Here is a 25882-nt window from a genome sequence, read left to right as displayed (position 1 = left end):
ATTCTGATAGCTACGGCGGAGCTCCTTGTGCCCATAAGTTTACATAAAGGAGAGAGCCAGTGACGTCTAGGAGTAACGTATGCAGGGCAGACAAACAAAAAGTGGGCAATAGTTTCTTCTTTGGCACCACAAACAGGGCAGGTACATGTGCTTGCACCAAACCACCCGCAAGTTAGGGCCCTGAGTGGGAGGGAACCTGCTCTAAGTTGAAAGTAGAGTTTCCTATCCCTTGGCGAGGTGATCAGATCCCAAAAAGGTTCTAAGAAAGGTGTGACCTTTGCCTCTAAAAAACGGCTGGTCATCGTGGGGGAAGTAGAAGCACCCCACACCCTGTGATTTACCTGTGCCCAATATAATGTTTTCAGTAGCTTTTTAGCAGGAAACTCAGCGACAACTGGATCGTTCCATAAACCTTCCAACCCCAGAGCTTTTAAAGATTCGCGAAGGTTCCTTAGCCACCCAATCTTATGGAATTTGTCGACCTGGATTACGTCCATGATACCCATTGCGTAAGATCGGAGCTCCGGTGTGGTCCATAATCTCCTCCAGTATAAAACCGGACGGAGATTGGCCAGATCCTTAATGGCCTTTCTACCTAGATCATAACGCAATGGGACCATTGGCGTACTCTGTGGTAGGCCAATAATGTTACGAAGAAATTTATTTTCGACGGCTGTTAGGGATGTTAATGTGTCAAAGCCCCAGAGCTCTGCCCCATACAGGACTGAGTTTAGGGCCTTTGCCTCATATACTTGTAACACTGGTTTGACAGGTTTAGTAAGGGATTTTTTATACTCTTTGACCAGCGTTCCCGTAATCTGAGTGAGTTTCAACGTGGACAATTCCACATGTCTGTTCCACCGATTATTGTGGGACACATGAATGCCCAAATAAGTGAAGTTAGTTACCTCCTCCAGAATTTGGCCGTTCATTATGAGTTTACCAGTTCTGTAACTTGGGTGTGGGTTGAATGTCATAAGCTTGGTCTTTGACACATTAACCTCCAAGCCATAATCTTTGCAAAAATTTTCAAAAATTGACAGAGCCCTTTGCATGCCGCACGGGGTTTTAGACACTATAAGGGTGTCGTCGGCAAACATTAATATTGGTATAGGGGCTCCTGCCAACTTGGGAGCGTCGGTGTTGGCTTGAAGCATATAATCCACTACTCCGTTGATATACAAAGAAAAAAGTGTTTGGGCCATGGCGCATCCTTGACGCACACCTCGCTCGACAGGAAACTCAGGGGTTGTTTCCCCCGGGCCACCCCATTGTATTTTTGTGAAGTTAGGCTTGTGCAGTCTCCTGATTAAAGTCAAGAGCGATTAATTTTTCACCTTTTTTTTTTATAAATTCTTGAGGTGCGCGCTCTGAGTGCGCTCCTAGTACGTTTTCGCAAGTTTTTGCGAATACCGCCGTACGTTATTTCCGTACGCAAATATACGTTATAGTGCACGCTGGGAGCGCGCACCCGGAACGTAAACGTACGTACGTACGCATGCGTGCGTGCGTCGTACGCGCTCCACGCGGTTTACTTCCGCATACGCTTAATTTACGCGCAATAACGTTCGCGTATACGCGTGTTCAACGTATACGCGTTACGTGCGCGCATATGACGTATGTACATGCGCTCCGACGCGTTCGCGCATGCGTAATCACTAGGTGCGCGCTCGGAGCTTGCTCAGTGCGCGCACCTCGGGTTATATGCTTAATAAAAGAACACTTCTTATTGGTTAACATTACTTTCAGTTTCTGATTGTTTCAACACCACACCCAATCCCCTCATGGCAAGTCATGTGATCATGATTTATCACTTTTGATTGGTTTGAAGTACTTTCAGTTCTAGATTCTTCCCAAACCACACCTACTCCCCTCATTATTAGTTCTGATTCCTTTGGAGAAGGAGCTATTCTGTTGTTGAGAGACAATGGCTGAACAGCAACCATCTTCAGACAGTGACCAGGACACTCTTGAGAGGCAGAGGAACAGGAAGCAGAAAGACAGCTTCATATCGCAGTTTTTCACTTTTCCAGAGGGACTTAAGAAGGTAAATGCACCTAAAGTTACATGTGTACTTTGTCAAAAAGTCTTGTCACGTGGGAATCCTAACAAGAAATATTCTTTTAGCATTCACACTATGTTGAGGCATGTTGACAAAATGCATCCAGTGACTTTTCGTCGAGCTTCTGGAGCAAACCCTCCACCTGCTCTACCGACGACATCTGCAGCAGCTCAGCCGAGCACATCTTCGGCAGCTCAGGCGAGCACTTCAGCTGCAGTGGTGCCTTTGGACCACCTTGTTTTGCTAGGTTGTCCACACGCTGCACTGTTTGCGGTAAACTTATTTCTGTCGGTGAGACCAGTCTTGATCTCATTCAGAGAAAATTGGATGCCCATGGCATGGTGAGCAAAAAAACGATGGATTTAGGCCCAGATCTCTGTACTGGGGTGAATGTATGACATTGTTCTGCATTCTGTCCATCAATTGTTGTTTTTGCATTTGTCACCCCAAGTGGGACGGGTATGCTCAGACGTGAGTCCCGTGCTCTCCATGCCACTGGAATCAAGCTATCCTGGCTGAAGAGGGGTGAAACCCCGAAACCGGTCCTAGGATGCTTGTTTCCAGTACAGGGAGGACCTGGCTTGGCAGTTCGGGCTGGACTGTTCCCATGAGGCACAGGGTCAAGACTGATTTGCATATGGCTGGGTTCAAACTGGAATGGCATGGTGAGCAAAAAAACGATGGATTTAGGCCCAGATCTCTGTACTGGGGTGAATGTATGACATTGTTCTGCATTCTGTCCATCAATTGTTGTTTTTGCATTTGTCACCCCAAGTGGGACGGGTATGCTCAGACGTGAGTCCCGTGCTCTCCATGCCACTGGAATCAAGCTATCCTGGCTGAAGAGGGGTGAAACCCCGAAACCGGTCCTAGGATGCTTGTTTCCAGTACAGGGAGGACCTGGCTTGGCAGTTCGGGCTGGACTGTTCCCATGAGGCACAGGGTCAAGACTGATTTGCATATGGCTGGGTTCAAACTGGAATGGCATGGTGAGCAAAAAAACGATGGATTTAGGCCCAGATCTCTGTACTGGGGTGAATGTATGACATTGTTCTGCATTCTGTCCATCAATTGTTGTTTTTGCATTTGTCACCCCAAGTGGGACGGGTATGCTCAGACGTGAGTCCCGTGCTCTCCATGCCACTGGAATCAAGCTATCCTGGCTGAAGAGGGGTGAAACCCCAAAACCGGTCCTAGGATGCTTGTTTCCAGTACAGGGAGGACCTGGCTTGGCAGTTCGGGCTGGACTGTTCCCATGAGGCACAGGGTCAAGACTGATTTGCATATGGCTGGGTTCAAACTGGAATGGCATGGTGAGCAAAAAAACGATGGATTTAGGCCCAGATCTCTGTACTGGGGTGAATGTATGACATTGTTCTGCATTCTGTCCATCAATTGTTGTTTTTGCATGAGTGCAAGTAGGCCATAGATGTTTTTTATTTTTTTTCGTTTTTCTCTTCCTGTTTCCCTCCATTAACTCAAGGGCTCTTTTAAGAGCCACTTATAAACTAAACCCCCTAAAAATTTTTTTGGAGGGATTTTTTTTGTATTTTTTTTTGAGGTGCGCGCACCCTGCGCGCACCCAAGGTTTTTTTTTTAATTTTTTTTTTTTTAAATTTAATGTACAAACAGAGGTGAAGAAATGGAAGCATGAAAAGGGAGGATTGAGTAATACTAATATTTTTCACTTATTTTTTTTAAAAAATAATTTTTTTCGAAAAAAAAAAATGTTTAAAGTATTTTGCAAGGGAACAGAATTATTTTATTTTTTTTTTCTTTCCAGTTCTGCAAAAAAAAAAAAAGTATTAATATTCAATCATACATTACAAAAAGCATTACATGTTTTTACATATTTTACAAAGCAATTTTTTGCCCTTTTTTTGCTGTTTTCAGAATTTTTTATTTTTCACTTTAAATAGTGAAAACAATTGTATTCATCATTTAACAGCGGGCAAAAAAAAAACAATCTTAAAGATTGTTTAAAAAAAGCCCTAAAACTTTCCTCACTAAAATATACCTTGTTAGAAATATTACATATATATTACAAGTACTTTTCTAGATGAATTAAAATTTTCTAGACAAACCGTCTTTAAACCTTGTCGCAAAAGCACACATGCCAAAATAATTTCTGTCAAAGGAGTCCACAATTGTTTTTATTACTTTTCCTTTAGGCCAAATAGTAATCTCAAAATCCTTTTTAAGTGATATCTTCAATTATAATCCTTTAAAATTACAAAAAATGCTTTCTTCAGATGCAGTTTTTAGTTTTCAAAATTTAGGTTTCAGAAAAATTAAATAAGAATTGGGTAAATCATAAGGCAAACGTTGCTTGAAAATCAATTGGGAATCATTACACAGTGTCCAGCCTTTTTCACATTTAAGATAAACTGTGTAATGTCCAGAAGTTACAGTAGGTCCTTCATGAAAAATTATTGCAACTGTAACAAAAGTTTTTCCAGAAATTGATAATTGTTGTCCTGTAAACTTCTTTATTAAAGTATCCAATTTTGAACCATCAGCTCTACAACGTTGCATCATTAAAATTACATACTGACCATATTTCTGTAAAAATAACGTGGAAAACATGTCAGATTTGCATTCAGAACATTCCATGTTGTGATTGGCATCTTTAACTAATTTACTAAAAGTCACTGATTCACTCTCTGGTAATGGTAAAAATATGAACCTTTCTGAATGAACATGACTACTACATGTGTTCATACAATTTTCACAGCAATGTTCCCATTTGTAAGAGACACCAAATAACTTTTCTACTTCTACTCCTTCATCTTCAAGTACACTCAAAATATATATTAAGAATTCCTGTGCATCTTGCTGGACATTTTCTTTAAACTGTGTAGAACCACAACATACATCTAAAAGATTTCTAACATCAGTAGCACTTTCAATTTCAGTTTTATCAGTACTCAGCTTCTCAAAAAGGAGACTCAGCAGAGAACACAATCTTTTTCCATGATTTACTATTATCTGTTCTAGCAACTTTTCAAGATAAAATACAACATTCAGCACTACATTTGCATAGCAGTTGACACCAGAGCTATTTTCAAAATGGCAACCAACAACCTCTTCAACACTGTCCTTTTTCTTTTTCCTTGCTATCACATCACTGTCCTTTTTTTTTTTGTTCTGTTCATCCACATTACAGATATTTTCAAATCTCCTTTTCCGAGAAGCAACATGTTTTTCAATCACAGGTTACTGACCTAAATGAGGAGCATAGGTTCTTCTTAATCTATTATACTCCTTTACACAGTTTGTATCAGCACTAACTTTTGAGTCATCAAAGTCTATCATAAATAAACCAGATAATGTTTTCACTCGTGACAAAGCAACATATGCCATACCTTCTTTGAACACAGTAGAACCAATGTTTACAAAAGCACTATCTACAGTCAATCCTTGAGACTTGTGAATAGTTACAGCATATGCTAGAGAAAACGGAAACTGCTTCCTACGTACATATAAGTCTTTCACAAGCATGAAACAAACTGAACAACAACAAATGTCTTTAACTTCTTCTATCTGATCAAATTTTATTTTTAAACATTCAATTCCTTCTTTTTTCAGATAATTAATAAAACCTACAACTCTTCCCATAGCTCCATTCACTAAACCTTTTTCTACATCCAAATTTCTCCTTAAAATCACTCGACAATTCATGCAAACATATAGATTTTTTTCTAATCCAGCTGTTTTGGAAATGTTCTTCTCTAGTGAATCCAATTTATTTTTCAGTTTGCCTGTTAATGTAAAAGTAATTCTTTCATGCTGAATTTTGTCCTCTGCTTCCATTTTCTTAATCTCTTCCTTTTCCAATTTCAAAAATTCCTCATTGAATATTGAGCACTCGCGTAGTGTTGGCATTAAGCAGATTACAGTATTTTTTTCTGCAATGTTATGGTATATTTTCTCTGCAACTATTTTTTCATTTGGAAATAAATTATGTAGCAACCGACTCTGTAATGCTTTTTTGCCAACTTCTGTGAGTAGTCCAATTCTGATATCTTTCAGAATACTTGCATAATCTTCGTCGTTTGCTTGTTCATATTGGTAGTGAGTTCTTTGTACTCAAAGAACGACCAAATATTCGCATTACCAATGCTTCCTAATGACTTCTTCGTGTCTTCATGTGTCACAGTATTAAACACTGGTTGTCCTTTAACTGGAGTGAGCTGCAGAAGATCCCCAAAAACTATGACGTGTTTTCCTCCAAATAATACGTCATAGTCTCTCTTAAAAATTTGTTGCATTCTTAAATGCACAAAGGCAAGCATTAAATTTGAAACCATGCTCACCTCATCAATAATGAGAACTTGCATCTTCTTCAACACTCTTGAAACTTCGAGGCATGCTTCTCCAGTTAGCTTGTGGTATTCTATTTTGTTCTCATGCTCCACTGGTAACATTAGCAAGCGATGTAAGGTAATTCCTTTTATGTTATAGGCTGCTAACCCAGTTGGAGCAGTTACCACACAAGACAAATTTGAACCTGTTTTTTGCTGTAAATAGCTTCTGATGACTTTTATTAAGAAACTTTTACCAGTTCCAGCTTGTCCACTCACATACATCCTGATTGGTTCAAATGATGTGCATGAGCACTCTTTCTTTTCATGTAGTAATCCATGATCAATTTTTTTGATGACTTCTTCATAAATTTATTTTTGTTCTTCATTCAGTTGTTGTTCCAGATTTAGTAAGTCGATTGAATCTTCCTGTGCTTGATTCATAGCCGTTTCTACTTCAGTCATGGCTACTGCAGCTTCATTTTCTATGATTGGTTGTCCTAGGGGATCTTGACTAAGTGTTCCTGAACTTTGGCTGTCTTGAGAACTGTCTCTAGCTACTTCAGCTGCAATTTTTGCTTCCTGTTCATTTTCTTCATATAACATTTGGACATAAGTTATGAAAGTACTGCATTCTATGCTGTCTTTGCAAGCATTAAAGGAATCTTCATAGCTTTGAAATTCTCCCAGCAGTTCGTCCTCTGAACGCCATGGTTTAAACAGCTGTAAAAGAGCCAAGTAGTAAAATTCCTTTTTGTCAGTAGTTTCGCAACTGAGCTTCCTGTGATTTATCAAACTTCCTTTTGTTTGCTTCACCAAACATCCTTCCTCACCAATGACTTTATATTTTCCATTGTTGATGTCTTCTGTGGCTTTCCGTGAATAAATGTAGTTCTGCAGCACTTCATAGAGACACATGTTCTCAAGATGATGACTTCTCTTTGGGTAATATGTGTCCAACATGTTTGATTTCAAAATATTTGTACTTTCTGGGTCATTCTCGGCCAAATATTCAATTTCTCCAACAGATTTCAGTACCCGATTTCTCATTCCTGCAAGGCCTAAGCTTACCCAAATTATTCTTCTGGATTTCGAGTAAAGACTTGCAGATGATAACCTCTCTGAGCATTCGTAGGATACAATTTCTCGATGCGATAACATCTTTAAACTGAAACTGTACAGCTTCTTACTGACAGTCTTCTCGTGAGAAATCTCTTCCCACATTTCCTTCAATTCTGTTTTCTCGGATTTAGTGATGTAAGATGTCACATACCGAGCAACAGCAATAGAATTGTCTGCCACATACTGAATATCCATGTTAGCATTCCACATGGATAAAATGACTGGGTTGAAGTCATTTATATATTTTGACTCTTCATTTCTTTTTAGGTTGTAGGTATTTTTGGGAGATTTTCTAGTTATAGTATGTCGCACAGCTGACATAAAACTGTTGACTCTTCCTTTTGAAAGAACAGGTCTAGGAAATCCAAATCGACACTTTGTGTAGAATTTATCTTTCGTCTTGTACTTCCGTCCACTTTTTCAATTTGACCAGTTGGTGTTTCTGTGTCTTCTTGTAAATCTTCTTCTTCTTCTTCTTCTTCTATATAAATTGATTCATACCATTTATTATTTTTTTTCAAATACAAATTTGCTCTTTGTACTTTTTCGTACATCCACCAGCTCTTGCCAAATCTTCTTATTCTTTGTAGGTACACCATTAACCAGAATTACTAATGGTTCAGTTTCCAAAGTATCTGCATCAATAGTTTCCATATTTTTTTCAAATCCAAGGGCAAATACACCACTCTTCCTTTTAAACCTCTCAGTAAATCAGAAGGAGGTAATTTACCAGTTTTGGGCTCCATACGTACCATGGTCTGGAACGGATGAACACATTGAATGAGTATAGACTCATATGTATTTAATTCAGAAAGTTCGGCAGGAATAGCATCCAATTCTAAATTATTATGTACAGCTCTGGTCGGCATTCTATTTTCTTCTAACTTATTATAACAGTATTTACAAATACGCTGATCTTCACCCAATTCAAAACAATTTTCAAGAAATATATATGTTGCAAAATCCTTCCACTTATAATTATCTTCATTTTCACTTTTTTTATACAGATCAACACTCCTTGTTTGAATTTTATAATGACTTCTGCGGCAACAAATACAAGTAATATTTGGTCTTTCATTAGAGGTGATAGTAAATTTTGTCATTTCATCCTCAAAATTTTTAGTAATAATGAGTTCTACATTCTGTTCCTCATTTTCCTCATTTACTGTGTCCTTTTCTGCACTTTCTTGTTCTGGACCAAAGTAACAAAACTGAATCTCATCAGTAACCTTCACTACATCTGATACAGATCCACCGAACAGAGCATTATTCAACTCATTCAACTTTACTGCTGGACTTTTAGCAAAATACAATGTTCTCACAAACTTTCTAATTTCAGTATGATGAACAGCCAGCATCCTAAAATGATGAAAAACACTTTTACACACTTTTCTAGATAGACAAGCCAGAGAATGTCCCTGCAAACCAGTTTTTTCTCTCACTCTGCATGGATCTAGTGTTTGAAGCACCTTCATCTTCTGTTTTACACTCTTTTTACTATATTCTCTTAGAAAGTCACGTAATTTATCAATAGATTCCTGACGCACAGTACAAATACTACTACAGTTCCAAGTGTACACTGGGGCTTTTGGACGTCTCCCCATAGCCTCAGCAGCCATTACTTCTTCCTCATTTCTTGGGACCATTTTCTCTTTTTGCATCACACAACCATCCCTAACTTCATATGCTCTACCATTGGTGTCAACTGCATGCAACAAACTATTACTTTGAAGATAACTCTCTTCATTAAAAAATGGTTCAGTACTTGAACTGTGTTTCCATTCTCCCAAGAACACTTTACAAAAGTTACTTTTTTTCACTTCTCTTTTCCTTTTGCTTTGTGACTTCATTGCATTCACTAATTTTTCTAATCTACGCATCCTATTCAAAATTAGAATAAAAAGTTTTCTTTTTATTTCCAAAGCCTTGCTTACAATATTTTCTATAAATTTTTTTTTTTTAATAAATTTTGGTTTTTTCTTATATTTTTTCACATTCTTTAGCAAATTTAACATCACTCTTCTATGAAACATTTTTCGACGAATGTTTTTAAATCTAATTTTCGTGTTAAATCTGTTTGACATACTTCTGATTGTACATTAGCTTTTTTTTGCCGTTGACTGTGTTGTTGCTTAGTACATAAAACTCTCTTTGTTTTACAGTTATTTTTGCCATTTTTTTGTTTTTTGAAAATCTTTTTTAAGAAATCTCTGCTCTGCTTACCAGTAGACTTTTTCTTTTTGCCATCACTAGCTTCTCCTGCTATTTTTTTCCCCAGTTTTGTCCAGATATACTTGTTGTTGCTTTTCTTTCCTTTTTCTTGTCCTTAAAGGCATTTTTTTTCACTGTTGCTCAGCAATACCTGCAAGGAACTATAAAAAAATCCTTTTTGTAATTATAATTCATTAAAATATTTTTTTTACTTTTCATTTATTTCAAATGTTTTTCCATTTGTCTCTCATTTCAGATTTACTAATTTGTGCACAGTACTACCCACCACAGTTGAAAAAAAACAAGCCGCCCCTTTCCTGCAAGTGCATTTTTTAACAGAACAACTGCAACACAAATTATATCTGTGGCCACAATTCCTGTGCGCACACAGCCTCATGGTGTGCTTCTAAGCAGAAAACAGAATTTGATTTGCAAATTCAAAGCACATTTACTACTCTGGTAGATCAAGTGATAATTGCTGTTACAGCCTTACACATTTTACCTGGAAAATCACAGCGGCAGAAAAGAGCACATTTCCTAACAGCTACTTCATACCATAAGTATCTGCAACCTGGGCGAGTGTTTAGAGTAGAGCAAAGAAAATGAGGCATTGGTGACGTTGAATGTGTTTGCATTACACACAGACCTGAGTAGTACGCATGGGAGTGTTGGAGAAGCTGCTGCGTGTGTCCCAAGAGTGTGTTTCTGCAGACTATGTATTGTCAGCTGCAAGAGACATGAGCAAGGAGATTTCCAGAACTGCATGAAGACTACAGGGATGTACGTAACAGTGCATGTGTGCTAAGGGATAATTTGTGTAAACACAACAGGCTGCCCCTTTCCTGGGACTGCAATTCTTACTGAACAACAACTTCACAAACTAAATCTCTGCCCACAATTCCTGTGCGCACACAGACTCATGCTATGTTTTTTGGAACAAAACAGTGTCCCTGAATAGTACCAAATTACTGTTACAGCCTGACACATTTCCCTTATCATTTACAGAAGCAAAAAACAGCACATGTCCTAACAGCTCCTTAAGACCATGACCATGTGTTACAGGGTGAGTGATTAGACTAGATCAATTTAAATGAGGCCTTGGTGACGTTGAATGTATTTGCATTACACATTGCTATCTGAAACAGCACACAGAGCTGAGTACTACACATGAGAGTGTTGGAGAAGCTGCTGCGTGTGTGCCAAGAGTGTGTTTCTGAAGACTGTGTATTGTCTGGTGCAAGACAGATGAGCAAAGAGACTTCCAGAACTGCATGAAGACTGCAGGCATGTACGTAACAGTGCATGTGTGCTAAGGGATAATTTGTGTAAACACAACAGGCTGCCCCTTTCCTGGGACTGCAATTCTTACTGAACAACATCTTCACAAATTAAAACTCTGCCCACAATTCCTGTGCGCACACAGACTCATGCTATGTTTTTTGGAACAAAACAGTGTCCCTGAATAGTACCAAATTACTGTTACAGCCTGACACATTTCCCTTATCATTTACAGAAGCAAAAAAGAGCACATGTCCTAACAGCTCCTTAAGACCATGACCATGTGTTACAGGGTGAGTGATTAGACTAGATCATTTTAAATGAGGCCTTGGTGACGTTGAATGTGTTTGCATTACACATTGCTATCTGAAACAGCACACAGAGCTGAGTACTACACATGAGAGTGTTGGAGAAGCTGCTGCGTGTGTGCCAAGAGTGTGTTTCTGAAGACTGTGTATTGTCTGGTGCAAGACAGATGAGCAAAGAGACTTCCAGAACTGCATGAAGACTGCAGGGATGTATGTAACAGTGCATGTTTGCTAAGGGATAATTTGTGTAAACACAACAGGCTGCCCCTTTCCTGGGACTGCATTTCTTACTGAACAACATCTTCACAAATTAAATCTCTGCCCACAATTCCTGTGCGCACACAGACTCATGCCATCATTTTACGCACATAACACAGGCTGCCCCTTTCCTGGGACTGTATTTTTTTACTGAACAACATCTTCACAAATTAAATCTCTGCCCACAATTCCTGTGTGCACACAGACTCATGCCATCATTTTACGCACATAACACAGGCTGCCCCTTTCCTGGGACTGCATTACAAACTGAACAACATCTTCACAAATTAAAACTCTGCCCACAATTCCTGTGCGCACACAGACTCATGCTATGTTTTTTGGAACAAAACAGTGTCCCTGAATAGTACCAAATTACTGTTACAGCCTGACACATTTCCCTTATCATTTACAGAAGCAAAAAAGAGCACATGTCCTAACAGCTCCTTAAGACCATGACCACATGTTACAGGGTGAGTGATTAGACTAGATCAATTTAAATGAGGCCTTGGTGACGTTGAATGTGTTTGCATTACACATTGCTATCTGAAACAGCACACAGAGCTGAGTACTACACATGAGAGTGTTGGAGAAGCTGCTGCGTGTGTGCCAAGAGTGTGTTTCTGAAGACTGTGTATTGTCTGGTGCAAGACAGATGAGCAAAGAGACTTCCAGAACTGCATGAAGACTGCAGGGATGTACGTAACAGTGCATGTGTGCTAAGGGATAATTTGTGTAAACACAACAGGCTGCCCCTTTCCTGGGACTGCAATTCTTACTGAACAACTTCTTCACAAATTAAGTCTCTGCCCTCAATTCCTGTGCGCACACAGACTCATGCCATCATTTTACGCACATAACACAGGCTGCCCCTTTCCTGGGACTGTATTTCTTACTGAACAACAACTTCATAAATTAAATCTCTGCCCACATTTCCTGTGTGCACACAGAGTCATGCCATCATTTTAGGCACATAACACAGGCTGCCCCTTTCCTGGGACTGCATTTCTTACTGAACAACATCTTCACAAATTAAATCTCTGCCCACAATTCCAGTGTGCACACAGACTCATGCCATCATTTTAAGCACATAACACAGGCTGCCCCTTTCCTAGGACTGCATTTCTTACTGAACAACAACTTCACAAATTAAATCTCATTCAACAATTCCTATATACACACAGACTCATGCTGTGTTGATAGGCACAAAACACAGGCTGCCCCTTTCCTGGGTTATCAATTCTTACAGAACTAATGTTTTTTTCAAATGTGCTGCCATTTTCCTCTCTTTTCTTTCAAAGTGATTTCTGCTAAATGCTAACCATCACAATTAAAAAGAAGCTGTCCTTTTCTTTCAACTGCAAGTCTTACTTTTCAACAGCAACACAAATTAAATCTCTGTCAACAATTCTTCTCTGCACACAGACTCATGGTTTGATGGTAGGCACAAAACAGTATTCCTCATTGTTACCAATACACATTAACTTAGGGTGAAAACATACTCCATAATATTTTACATATTCAAAACAGTTAAATATCTCCCAAAACAGAAAATGTAAATCACAACTTTAAACAAATATTCACAATTCTTTTTTTTATATCTAAATTAACCAAAAACACCCCCTCTCAAACTCATAACTCACCTTTAAAATTAGTTAGTTGTGAAAGAAATGTGGCAGTCACACAGCAGTTTATCAGACCAGAATCTCTGAGCTGAACACCTCTCTCCTCTCAGCAGAACCAGTTAATGGCACAGTTTCCCTCCCTTTTTTCCCACATATACATGTTAATTTCAAATCTCAGTGCTTCCCACATTTTTTCAAATGAAATCACACATTTCTATTGGATGAAAACTTCAACCCCTTTCAAAATGTACCCTTCCCCCAACTTGACTTCTGCCTGCTACCATAGCAACAGGTCATGGAACACTGCTGTGAAGAGAGAGGTCAGAAGTTCAGCAGACAATGTTCCATATCCAAAGAGCAAGAGTGCTTGACTTTTCAAACCTAACAGCCAATCCATAGTAATGTTCTTTGGTAACACATTTTTCTGTACCAATACAAAACATGCTTTTTAAAATTTAAACATACAGCCTAGTTTTTAGTGTAGAATGGTTTGAAACAGCCAATGAGTTCTTTTTATAAAAAAAAGTATGTGTGCCCCCATTTTTCAACTGTCTTTCATTTCATATTGCCATTCTACTGAAAGACACCTCCTGAGTGCATCCAGATCTCCTTTGAAGATGTTCACAGTGTGGATTGTAGGTCACAGCTATGTCTTCTGGAATGAAAAATTTGCAGAAAAAAGAGGTATGGTGAGAGACCTTGCTTTGCCAAATGTAGATATTAAATGGATTGGTCAGAGAGGGTTAAAGTGGCACCAATTAATGCCTTTGGTGAAAACCTTTGTACATCTCCCACAGCCTAACCTTATTATTGTGCACTGTGGTGGTAATGACCTAGGCACTTTAACTGGGGTAGGTCTGGAAATGCTTATGAAGGACACCTTTGTGCAATTGATGGCGCTTTTTCCACAAACTGCCTTTGTATATTCTAACATATGCCAAAGGCAAAAGTGGAACTGGTCCAACCAATTTTGTCCGCAGATTGACAAAGCAAGGAAGCACGTCAACAAATCTATTTCTGCTTTCCTCAGAGACTATGGTATGGGATCTATATACCACAACAACTTGCGTTACAACATGCAAGACATTTATAGAGGAGATGGTGTACACTTCACTGATGAAGGAAACAGAGTCTTCCTCTTGAACTTTAGACTCTGCATCGGTACTTACTTGTAGGTACCAAAAAACAAACAATAAACACAAGGGCTCTTTTTAGAGCCACCTTATATCTAAACACTTAAATGCGATTTTTTATTATTTTTTAAAAAAAGTTTTTTTCGGGTGCGCGCTGGGTGCGCGCACTCGGCGATATTTTTTTTTCAAAATATAAATCTTTTTTTTTGCCCTACAAGGTCCTACTGTGACCCCCTTACAATGCCTAGTGGGTCAATATCTCCCCACTCTGCCCCCTTTTCAAGTTCTCCCCCTCTGTTTATCACCCCCTCTTTATGCGAGAGACAAAATGGCGGCCGCCGCTTCCTGATTTCCACCGATTCGAATGTTTACTAACATCTAACAACCAATCAGAAGTGCGCTCGCGCACGGCAAGGTGCGCGCACAGTACTTGCTCAGTGCGCGCACGCTGCGCGCTTATAGATATATCTATTGATTTAAATGCTAATTTCTCAGGAAATACTGAACAGATTTACATCAAACCTGCAAAAGGCACTTCATGGACCTTATGGCTACCTCTCTGCCAAATTTCACATTATTCTGTTCAGCCGTTCGGGCTGTAGCTGCGACTAAAGTCCCTATGGAAAAATGCATGGGGAAAATGCGTTTTGGGACCCCCCCTTTTTCTTGGCCCCCGCTTGACGAATCCCCCCGAAACTTTCAGGGTAGGAGCTGAGCATAGCGCCCCATTAGTTTTGAGGATTCGTCAACCGGCGCCAAAGTTATTCAAAATAGAATTTTGAGATTTCCTATGGAAACACGGTCCTAACTATAACTACCTACTGGCGACCGCCAGTAGGTAATATATATATATATATATATATATATATATATATATATATATATATATATATATATATATATATTATCTACTGGTGATGGCCAGTAGATAGTTATAGTTAGGACCTAGTTTTTATATATCTGGGCGGGACCTAACTACACAAGCACAAGCTTGGCTCTAATTGGCAATGCTTTTAGGTCTCGCCTAGCAATGCAGCGCATGTGCTGCACGCTTGGTGAGATCTATTGTTGTCGATCTACCCAAACACCACTGCACTAACCTAAACCCTAAAACACTACCCCCAGCACAACCCCCACACTTCACAAACACCACTGCACTACCCTAAACCCTAAAACACTACCCCCAGCATGAACCCCTACACTACCTAAATACCACTGCACTACCCTAAAACACGACCCCCTACACTGCACAAACACCACTGCACTACCCTAAATTCTAAAACACTACCCCAGCACGACAAGCTACACTACACAAACACCACTGCATTACCCTAAACCCTAAAACACTACACCCAGCATGACTCCCTACACTACCCAAACACCACTGCACTACCGTTTTGGGACCCCCCAAACTTCCCACATAGGAGCTGATATGAACAAAGAATTAGTTTGGAAAATTTAATGAAGATTCATCAAACGACGCCAAAGTTATAAGCAAAAAAAAAAAATGCTCTACCTATGGAAACTTGGTCCTAACTATAACTACCTACTGGCAACTGCCAGTAGGTAATATATATATTAGATATATATATATATATATATATATTCACTGAAAAAACCATAGGTTTCAGGGGCGTTATAGTTAGCTGGACTTTTCACTCGCACAAAACCATTGAAATTCCCCCGTTATAGTTAGTTCAGCTAACTATAACTCGCGCGCCCGCAATGCACTGCTGATGACATCACATATTACATCACTCATGACATCTCCAATGACATCACTGATGACATCATCCAGTGAATGCGAATTTTTCTGAAAATTAAATATGTTTTATACATGTATATCTCAAGGTCTATGGAAGAATAAATGGGTATATAAGTGTCTAAATGGATGATTTTTTTTGAAAAATGTATTGTATAACTGACTGATTAAGTGTATCTTAGTGAATACATGGCTTAGAGAGTAATGTTTAAATATGTAAATATCTATATCAGTCTCTCACTTTGTTTATAAGTGGCTGCATGGGTTGGTGAGTAGCTACATGAGTGTCTATATAGGTTATTAGTTAGTTTTTTGAGTATCAGTATGAGTGTCTGAGTGTCTGTATGGTTCGGTGGGGGGGTATTACGTAGTGCATAGATGCATGAATGAGTGACTCACTGTTTGTATGTGTTGAAGACAGCATGTGTGCAGGACTGTATGGGTGGATAAGTGTGTGTATGGGTGTATTAGTGAGTGAATGACTGTCTCAATAGTTTCTTTATGAGTAACTACATATGTTTTAAACTAGTATATGTGACTATTGGTGTATATAAGTGAGTATATAGTTCTGGTGGATAGCAAGGCCAATGTCAAAGCATCGGGCCAATTGAGTCCTGTACTCGCTTGAACCTTTGCTAGTTTTAACTTCAAGGTTCCGTTGTAACATTCTACTAAACCCGCTGACTGTGGATAATTTCCCGCATGGAACTTTTGCTTGATACCAAGACCTGCACAAACTTTCTGCATAACTTGGCCAACAAATTCGCTCCCATTGTCACTCCAGACAATGCGCGGCAAACCAAACCTGGGGAAAAATTATTTTAGTAGAACTTTAGCTGTGTTATCCTTTAGGGGGTATGCTTCTATCCATCTTGAAAAGGCGCATACTATCACCAGAACGTATTTGAGGTTGTTGCATCGTTCCATGTGAATATAATCATTTGCAACACCTCAAATGGATATATCGGAGAAGCAAAATGACCTGCTGGAGTTGGGGTTCCCTTTCCTGGATTGTACTTTAAACAAACAATACAATGTTTCACTACATTGTCTGCGCATTTTGGGATTTGTTTGTTTTTCCAAACTGGGGCCAGAAGTTTACAAATACCTTTTGCACCTAAGTGGGCTGGACCATGTGCCATAGTAACCACTGGGAGTACATAGGCATCTGGTAACAGCCAACGTTGATGTTCAGATAATTCCACCCAACAACCCATCTCATCTAACATTCCATACTTTCTTTCCACTTGCTCAACTCCCTCTCTGATGCCTCTTTTTGAATCGCTTTTATACTTTCCACTGTATCCTCATACATTCCTCTCTCTCTCTGACCCAATTCGTAGGACCCGCCACATACATTCGACTTGTAGAATCTCTGGCTGTCTTTTTCGCTATTTCATCTGCAAATGCATTTCCTCGACCAACATCATCTGTAATCTTTTTGTGTGCACTACACTTCACGATTGCTATTTGGGTGGGTAAGGCAAGTGATTCGAGGAGATCGGTCACTAACTGACCATGTTGTATTTTGGTGCCATGTGAAGTGAGAAAACCCCTTTCTTTCCAGAGACGCCCGAAGTTGAACGCTACACCAAAAGCATATTGGCTGTCAGTGTACACGTTCACTCTTTTCCCTTTCGACAATACACAGGCTCTTGTTAAAGCTATCAATTCTGCTGCTTGCGCTGAATTATGTCTAATGCGTGCAGTTTCCACAACTGTATGTAAAGTAGTTACAGCATAGGCTGAGACTGTATCTCCATTAGGCATTTTAAAACAAGAACCGTCTACCCATAGAGTTCCATCCGGATTCTCTAGTGGTGTGTCTTTCAAGTCAATTCTTCCTTTTGTCTCTTCCTCAGTACGGAAGAAACAATCATGCTGTTCTTTAACACTTTCCTCATCTGGAAGGGGCAACAGAGTAGCTGGATTCAGGGTATTACATCGTTTGATGTGTACGTGACTAGACAAAAGTTTCAGCTCGTATCCAGTTAGATGAGCACTTGTAAGATGCTGCGTTTTTGTTTTGTTTAGTAAAGTATCCACTGCATGTGGTACCATGACAATGAGAGTGTTATCCAACACCACTCCAGCAGACTGTCGAATAGAAATTGCTGCTGCTGCTGTCGCTTTGAGACAACTGGGCAATGCTTTAGCTACAGGATCTAACGTAGCCAAAAAATAGGCACATGGCCGCTGTTTGTCTCCAAATTGCTGTGTTAAAACTGACAATGCACAACCCTCTCTCTCATGAACATAGAGCGTAAAAGGCTTAGTGTAATCAGGGGTGCCTAGTACAAGAGCAGAACACAGAGCGGTACGTAAATCAGTGAAACTCTTTTGGCACTGATCAGTCCAAGGAAGGGGCTGAGGCGTATCTTTTAAAGTGAGTGCCAACAAGGGTTTGGCTATTAGAGAGAAGTTAGGGATCCACTGTCTACAATAAGAAGTAATACCCAGAAAGGCACGTACTTCCCTTTGTGTGGATGGTACAGACATTTGCGTAATCGCCTGAATTCGTTCTGGTGTCAATCGTCGTCCCTCCTTTGATAGGAGATGACCCAAATAGGTAACCTCTCGACAAACATATTGTAGTTTGGAAGGTGAAACCTTATGATTCAGATTAAACAAATGGCGTAATAATACAACAGTGACATCTTTGCAGATATCTTCTGAATCAGCGACGACTAACAAGTCATCCATATACTAGATAAGAGCAGCACCAGACGGCAAATGAAAAGTATCAAGATGACATTTTAAAGCTTGGCTGTAAATAGAGGGACTTTCACAATAGCCTTGAGGTGCGCGCTTAAACCGGAAGCTTCGGCCTCCAAGAGAGAAACCAAAAATGTCCCTACTCTCTTCTGCAATGAGGATACTAAAGAAGGCATTCTTTAGATCGATAACAGAGAACCAAGTCGCTGTGGAAGGTATCATTGTCAACAGAGCAGTGATATCTGGAACAACAGGAAATTGTGGGACAACAATTTTGTTTACCTCCCGCAGATCAATTACGAAACGATATACAGGTGGTTGAGAAGGATCAGTGCGTTTGAGAACAGGAAGAATAGGACTATTGCATGTGTTACCTCTTGTTTCTTCAACCACATCCTTCTGAATCAAGTCATGAATAATTTCCAAAAGCGCTTTTTCACCTTCAGTAGAAATTCTATACTGCGGGATGTGTGGTAATTCAACATTGGGCTTGAGAGTGACAACATAAGGTGGAATCTCAAGGCAGCCCACATCATTCGGACCCGTGGCCCAAAGCGTTGCCGGAAGAGAAAGTAATTCAGGTGGAAACTGATCTTTGGACAAATACATTGGGGAGATCAATTTCTGTCCTAAAGTAAGATGTACATCAGAAGGAGAACAATATATCGTAGCATGCATTCTTTTCAATAGGTCTAGACCCAACAGATTCTCACCGCAACTATTTGTCAACAGAAGTGGAGCTTCCAAATCATAAGGGCCAACTGAAATAGGCAAAGGGCAAGAAACTGGATTGCGAACAGGGGCGCCAGAAAACCCTACAGAAACATTTGTTAAGCCAGACAAAGGTGCCCCAGGGAGTTTAGAATGAATGATAGAACTTCTCATTGCCCCAGTATCTAGAAGAAATGGTTCTGAAACACCCATTGTAGTGACGTTAACATAAGGTCCATTCTGATCTACTGGAATCGACACAACTCCCTTACTTTGTCCATGGCTGTCCTGGTTGGCATGAAGACTTTCATTCTCGCCTTCAATATAATGGTCTTCATTGTAATACTGAGCAGACCTGACATTTTGCTGATCGAAGTAGTTCATGGAATTGGGAGAAGGAGGGCACGCTGTTCTTGAGTCAGCACACCCCGACCTCTACCTCTGTTTGCTGACTGGAGGCCAGCACGACCTCGTGGAGCAGATAATGCTCCATTGCGCTGCAATAAAACCGGACAACTATTCTTAAAATGACCTTCCTTTCTACAATAGGCACATTGATTAGGACCTAATAAAGGTCGCGGAATGTATGGCTCAGATTTTTGATACAACCTCTGAAACTGCGGAGGCTGTTGAAATTGAGGCTGAGCATAACGTGGAGGATAGGATTGTTGCAAGAGAACCTTCGTTGTTAATTCTTTCGTCTTTTTCTCTTGCTTTTCTTTTTCCTCCTTATCTCTGTTTTCATAATATTGCGCAGTAGCCAATATCTGGGCAGAAGAAGAAACTGCCCATGAGCTTTCAGAATCTTTTCATTTGTGTGACAGCTCGGGAAGCAAATTGAATACGAATTTGTCCACAAATAATCGCTGTCCACCCTCTGTAGCCATATCTTGACCACTATGGTCGATAAATGTCTCCTCAAAACGAGTAAAGAAATCAGAGACACTTTCATCTTTCTTTTGTTTGCATGCTGCTAGTTTAGCCCAATTAACTCTCAATGCAGGCATCATAGTTTTCATTAAGGTAATAATCCTACCAGGAAGTTCCGAAATCAATGCGTCAGGCTTTGCGCCACCCACTTGGTCTCTATCTGTAGTAGTTATAACATCCCAAGTAGCACCTAGTTCCTGAGCATGATCTTCTCTACGAATCTTAGCCCATATTGTCTGTGGGACTACATTTCCCATTAGCATGTCAATATCTGCTAGGTTCATGATGCAAGCATCAACTGTCTGTGATAATTCTTTATAATAACCTGCAGGGTTTTTACGAGGATCCGGTAGAGTCTGTTTAAGGGCCAAGACTTCAGATCTCTTCCAAGGGACATGTACCCATATACGCTGGAAATGAGCAGGAATAAGTGGTACGTTGCCTGCTGCTGGAACCTCTTCCTTCCATACTGGAGGAACCTCTCTCATAGGATAAATTTTCAATGTCAGTTTAACTGACGGATCAGAATTGAGGAAAGCCTGAGAGAACAATAAGGATCTATAAGAAATAAGTGTCCTTATAGCTTTCTCAACCTTAGAACCCACAATAAGTCCTTTATCAAAATCGGCATGAACCTCTAACAGATCTTGTGGGATCGGACTCGAACTCACGTCTTCCCATTCTTTAATGAGTGTGTCGCACATTGTATTAAAAACATATCTTTGCGTAAGCGCATTCCATTGTGAGAAAGTAGGCATGATATCAAGCACACTATATTGAGGACCCTTTTTGATCCATTTACGTGCAAGAGAGTCCAACTTCTCTCGTTCTTCAAAATCTGGGAACTGACTACGAGACTGTCTTCGAGCAAAAGCCGGGGACACATTTAAAGCTCCGAAGAAAGGAGATAGAATACCAGTGACTGTGTCTGTGAGACGCTTACGCACAGACGGAGAATTAGACATGAGAATTGGAGACAAAGTATTAGGAGAACTGACAGGAGGAGAACCGATAATTGCAGGAGGAGCAGAAGGCAAAGGAGATCTAAGATCAGGAGATGAGGAAAAAGAAGTAAAAGTTAACAGTAAAACCGGCAAGGGCGGTAATACTGGAGGAGGCAAATGCGGAAGAGCCGGAACAGGCGGAGGTACCGCTGGCGGCTGGACAGGCTGTAACGGCTGAGGTGCATTGGTACTTTGTGCATAGGGCGGAGGCAACCTTAATAAGTGGGACATTAGGGGATCTTCTTCTGTATCTTTCTTATTATCAGAAGGGGAAACAGGCAACACCGGATAGCATTTATCTATCGCCATACGATGCTGTCTTTCTGAAATTTCAGTCGCATTGTCAATTTCATCGTCTTTAAACTGTTGGGCAGCCTGTATAATTGTCATACCACCCTGTTCTTTTCTATCTCGTTTTGCTTGTTTAATTTCTTTCTGTTTGGCTTCCTTACGCCAAAGGCAGAAAGAGTCCAACATTGCCGGCCAGGCTTTTCTTTTAAACAAAACTGCTTCTAAATTGTCTAGCACATCAGGATCAAAACTACCATTTTCTGGCCATTTTAGAACACCATCTTTCTTCGTGTATCGGGTCCATGTCTCGTTAAAGGCAATGGGGCCAATACCATGTTTTGAATAGAGCTCATATGTGGGAGTTCCAACCGAAGGAATCGGACAAGAGTCCTCAAGTCGGGAATCCCTATTACAACCAAAGCAACAAATTCTTCCAAACTTAGTCAGACCAGGCATCTCGAGATATCACTGGACTGTTCACAAACTTCAAGGGGGCAAAACTCAGTTTTCGCAGCACAAATGCACTTACCCTCGGCTTCAACTATTGCAACAGTTGAATCTAAGAACAACAAAATACCCAAGAAAACAAAGAACAAATTGTGGGCGTGACCCACGAAGATACTTAACTAAGGACGTCTTCTTACACCAACAGAGGCCCGTCTATCGTCTCGCCTTACCATACATCATCAAAGGAAGGGCCAAAGCAGGGCGGCAGTCAGGGCAGCGGTCGTCAGTAGCTGTCAGAAAGACCTTCGGACCACTTTCGACATACAGGGGTCCCTTAATGTGGCTCGCGAATCCTCCGAAATTTTCTTGCGTGGTTCCTCACGACCTTCAGGCAGAACCGGTACCACTGAAGCCGCCCCACGTTGGGCGCCAGTTGAAGAACCAGAACCTTTTGGGCCTGGCGGCGCAGGGTACGCCCAAGTCTCCGGAGTTCTCCTGCTCAGCTACACAGAGACACGGGACACTCTGTCGGCGTTAGAAGATCAGATTTATTTAGCTGCAGCTAGTACAGTTATCCTAGAAGTACTCAAAGTAGGTTCTCAGGAGACTGCCACTTCACTCTGTGGCGCACAGGTTTATATACTATATAGGGTTCATATACATTAACCAAATGCACTCCCAGAACACACAAGAAAGAGCCAATAAGGAAAGTTGGAAAACAGGATAGAACCAATAGGAGAAATTGGAAAACAAAAGTGTCAGATGACTCGAAGAAACCTCTCCTCCAACTATGTTTGTCACCCCTCCCTCAAGCTAATTCATTAAAAGATTCGTAACTAACTTGCAGGTGGCGAGATACGTTTGTGTGTGTTGGAGGACAGTTGTGAAACGAGAGAATGCTAGCAGAAGACAGTGAAGGCCAGATGATAAGATAAAGTCAGGAAAGAATAGTGTGAATCAACAGATAGTTGAGACGGGAATTAGGAAAGCCAGACAGGGATTAGTGTACTCTGCCAGTCCTAACACCAGCTTTGCAAATAGAGGCAGAAAGCGTGTTTCAACACCAGGCTGCAGAAAAAGCAGAATAGACTTTGTTCGCCGTGCTGCCTGAGTGATGGCAACACAAAATGGCGGTGGAGCACAAAATGGCGGGTCGATTTGATCGCGATCAGAAATCGAAGTTCCTCAGTGTGAAGGCCCTTGAGAGCTGCTTGTCTGGCAGAGTGTCCTGAAAAGACTGCAGCTGGTAGCCTTTGGGTGGATGCTTGAGCTTGGACCCGCCTTTGGTGTGGCGCTTCTGAAAGGTGGAGGTTGGGAGGAAGACTGTAGGGAACCCACTGATGTAGTTATGTCAATGTCCTTTTTACCTCTTCAGTAGCTCATTTACCTGTGGGGCTAAGAGTCTCTTTATCAAAAGGCACATTAAGATCATATTGCATTTTGGGCTGGAAACCAGATTCCCAGCCAAGCATGATGCAGATATTCATGCCTTTGGACGTAATGTTGGTCATCCAAGGTGAAGCTATTAACAGTAGATTTTACCTTGCCTTTGGCTACCTGCTATTCTACGCTTTTCCTATGTGCCCCAGTGAGGTGCTTGATACCTTTTACATTTCCTCCCAGCAGTGTGTATCATAAGAGGAGAAAACCTACAGATGTTGGTAATACACCAAATGCCTAGTAGCCCTCACTGCCACATGATTGCCAGAAGTATCAATCAGTTTGCACTATCAGATGGAGGTACATCACCCGCTGCCTGCATGCCCCACAAGTGAGTCGGTGGAAGCTGAACCAGGATGTACACTGAGTTGACTGAAGCTCATTTATATTTTTTCTCCACTGATTCACAGAAATGTTCTGTACTAATTTTCACCATGTCCTTGAAAATGGGGAGCTAATACTGCGTTGATCTTTCGGTCATTGACAATGTCTTTACAAGGAAATCATCTTTCTTGCACCATGAGCATCTTCACCCAGTGATGGGCAGTCTTCTGGATTACCACAAACTGTCCCCTTCCCCTACGAGCTAGGGAAAGATACGATGAGTCCTGAGGTTGGTAAGGACTACTGAGGTCTCAGTCTGTGTGAGGAGATTCAGGAGGCATTGTGAAGCGCAAGACTGTGGAGGCATGCATAGGTGTAATGGTAGCAGAAGTGAAGGGGCAATACCTGGGTAAGGGGGAAGTGGGAGGGGGGTTTGGCACTGTCCTAACCCTCTTGAGCATAGGAGGTGTAGGAGACTCAAAGGGTAACTCCTCCTTAAAGATCAACTTCCGTTTCTTAGGAATACAGCAGGATGTGAATGTGTGGGCTCAGGAGCGGAAGGCTTAGATAGGATCTTCCCCACAGAGGGGTGAAGGTGTTTTCGTGTATTTTGTGGGACATCGGGGAACCTGTAGCTGGATTCATCCCTCAGTAGTTGGCAGATCTGTCAAGAGTTGCATGAGCGGCCAGTCTCATGGCTGGTTTGGGCAGGCCTGTCACTATTCAGCTCCTATGCTGGCTGTTAGTATGCCACTTGGCATGGAGGCATTGACAAAATGGTGTGGCTTGATACCCTTATGTAAAGATTTGGTCAGTATTGAAGAAGGCTATCCAGGTAAAGCAGTATCAGCTAGCGGAGCCAGAGCCAAAGGTCAGTGCATTTTTAGGCTAGACCTGGGGCTTCCAGGCTGAACACTTCATCATCGTGCTAGTCGTCAAAGGCTTCAGAGGACATCACATCTGGGCTGTCACCCATCTGGGCAGCTGGAAGGATGTACATGCCTTCTTTCTCCTCAGTGCCTACCAGATCTTCTAGGCTAGTGCAGTGAGTGGACTCTGAGAAGAAGGCTTGGCATTGCTCTCTATGACGTGCCCAATCCAAGTCATACAATCAAAATTATAGTAAAAAATATTTGCTCCAAGGGAGGGACAAGCACAATGTGAAGGAAAGCCATCAAACAAGATGCAAGCAAATGAGAAAGACAAGAAAAGCAATCAACAGTAAGCTAACTCAAAGCCCAGGTTACATATTAGTATTGCCACAAGATATATCTTTGACAACATTCATCTAGAAGCGATTTCTAGGCAACCGCTAAAAAAGTTCCAAATCGACTAAGATCTGTTCCTTTGATACCATAATGATTCGCTGGATCGCAAGATGGGCGGCAGGAGCTGCCAAAACAGATAGAACCAAAAAGAAAGAAAAAACACAGTTAGAAATAGTTGCTTTATTAACATTAGCTGGTAGTGTACACAGTACTGAAAGATACAGTTAACTGCATGAAAAAAACCTTATTAAAAAACTATTTACAAATGTTTTTGCAAATCAAACTGTAGTACCTTGCACAACCACCATATTCCTTCCCGTGGATCCCTCTTACTTCAGTGATCCAAAGTTATGAGACTAGCCTTAGTTTAATGGCACAGTTGGAAGCACCATGAACACCCTGGTCTCAGTTTGTAATGCCATCCTGCCTGCCTCACAAATTCCTTTAGGTTCCTCTGTGAATCAACAGATATGTGACAAACCTTGAAACAGTCTTGGTTTTACTGCTGCAATGGGCTAGTTCTGTGGCCACCCTGCAGTGTCACCTTCATCTAACATTCAACTTCTGTATTCCACTGTCACACCCTAAATAACAAAGATATACCACTCATATTCAACAAGTAACAGCCTGCCTGCAACAGAAAATATTCCAGTAACAGTATTCCCCCTCCCCCCTCCCCCCTCCAGGTTAAT

The 25882-nt window shown here is 40.9% G+C and overlaps 1 pseudogene; it reads right to left on the bottom strand.

The window, feature by feature from the left end:
• Positions 1-23326: 23326 nt before the first annotated feature.
• LOC146871076 (nuclear transcription factor Y subunit alpha-like) overlaps positions 23327-25882 on the bottom strand; it is a 65236-nt pseudogene continuing 62680 nt past the window's right edge.

The sequence above is a fragment of the Triturus cristatus genome, chromosome 1_1 (assembly GCF_964204655.1).
Source record: "Triturus cristatus chromosome 1_1, aTriCri1.1, whole genome shotgun sequence".
NCBI lineage: Eukaryota > Metazoa > Chordata > Amphibia > Caudata > Salamandridae > Triturus > Triturus cristatus.
Note: the sequence above shows the minus strand (reverse complement) of the source record. Positions and strands in the feature narration are given on the sequence as shown.